This window comes from Triticum dicoccoides, unplaced genomic scaffold (assembly GCF_002162155.2).
Source record: "Triticum dicoccoides isolate Atlit2015 ecotype Zavitan unplaced genomic scaffold, WEW_v2.0 scaffold146439, whole genome shotgun sequence".
NCBI classification, from domain to species: domain Eukaryota; kingdom Viridiplantae; phylum Streptophyta; class Magnoliopsida; order Poales; family Poaceae; genus Triticum; species Triticum dicoccoides.
In genome coordinates, this window is record NW_021204122.1 from 1 (window position 1) to 1,070 (window position 1,070).

A 1,070-nucleotide genomic window follows, 5' to 3' on the forward strand; every position below is an offset into this window, starting at 1 on the left:
CTCTTCGCGCCACAAAGCCGCCCCAAGACGCGCGAGCAATGAGCATCGAGCTTAAACATATCGCAAACGTCAAAAATAATATAACGGGATTAATATATATCGCGCACGTGCGATATGTTTGTCACAAGGCGCAAAAAATAATTATAAAAGGAATGCAACACGAGGACTTCCCAGGAGGTCACCCATCCTAGTACTACTCTCGCCCAAGCACGCTTAACTTCGGAGTTCTGATGGGATCCGGTGCTTTAGTGCTGGTATGATCGCATCCAACATGTTTCCCCGTCTTCGTCCCTTATGCTTGCCACTCCCAGGTCCGCTCCAAAGACGATTCTACATTCTCACTACCATTACAACCGTTCCCTAACAATGGATAATGTCCTATACTACTTACTCTCCCGCTCAATCACGGAGACGAGTTTTCCATGGTTTCCACCCCTCCCTCCATACCGCAGCAACACGAGTTTTTCCACCCCTTTCAGAAAGCGCTCTTCGCGCCACAAAGCCGCCCCAAGACGCGCGAGCAATGAGCATCGAGCTTAAACATATCGCAAACGTCAAAAATAATATAACGGGATTAATATATATCGCGCACGTGCGATATGTTTGTCACAAGGCGCAAAAAATAATTATAAAAGGAAGGCAACACGAGGACTTCCCAGGAGGTCACCCATCCTAGTACTACTCTCGCCCAAGCACGCTTAACTTCGGAGTTCTGATGGGATCCGATGCTTTAGTGCTGGTATGATCGCATCCGACATGTTTCCCCGTCTTCGTCCCTTATGCTTGCCACTCCCAGGTCCGCTCCAAAGACGATTCTACATTCTCACTACCATTACAACCGTTCCCTAACAATGGATAATGTCCTATACTACTTACTCTCCCGCTCAATCACGGAGACGAGTTTTCCACGGTTTCCACCCCTCCCTCCATACCGCAGCAACACGAGTTTTTTCCACCCCTTTCAGAAAGCGCTCTTCGCGCCACAAAGCCGCCCCAAGACGCGCGAGCAATGAGCATCGAGCTTAAACATATCGCAAACGTCAAAAATAATATAACGGGATTAATATATA

The 1,070-nt window shown here is 48.0% G+C and overlaps 2 non-coding genes across 2 annotated transcripts; both read right to left on the reverse strand.

Moving 5' to 3' along the window:
* Positions 1-149: 149 nt before the first annotated feature.
* LOC119343921 lies at positions 150-268 on the reverse strand. The gene has a single exon (XR_005166335.1). It is a non-coding gene; the product is annotated as a 5S ribosomal RNA (ribosomal RNA).
* Positions 269-634: 366 nt separating this feature from the next.
* LOC119343922 lies at positions 635-753 on the reverse strand. Its single transcript, XR_005166336.1, has one exon. It is a non-coding gene; the product is annotated as a 5S ribosomal RNA (ribosomal RNA).
* Positions 754-1,070: the final 317 nt, after the last annotated feature.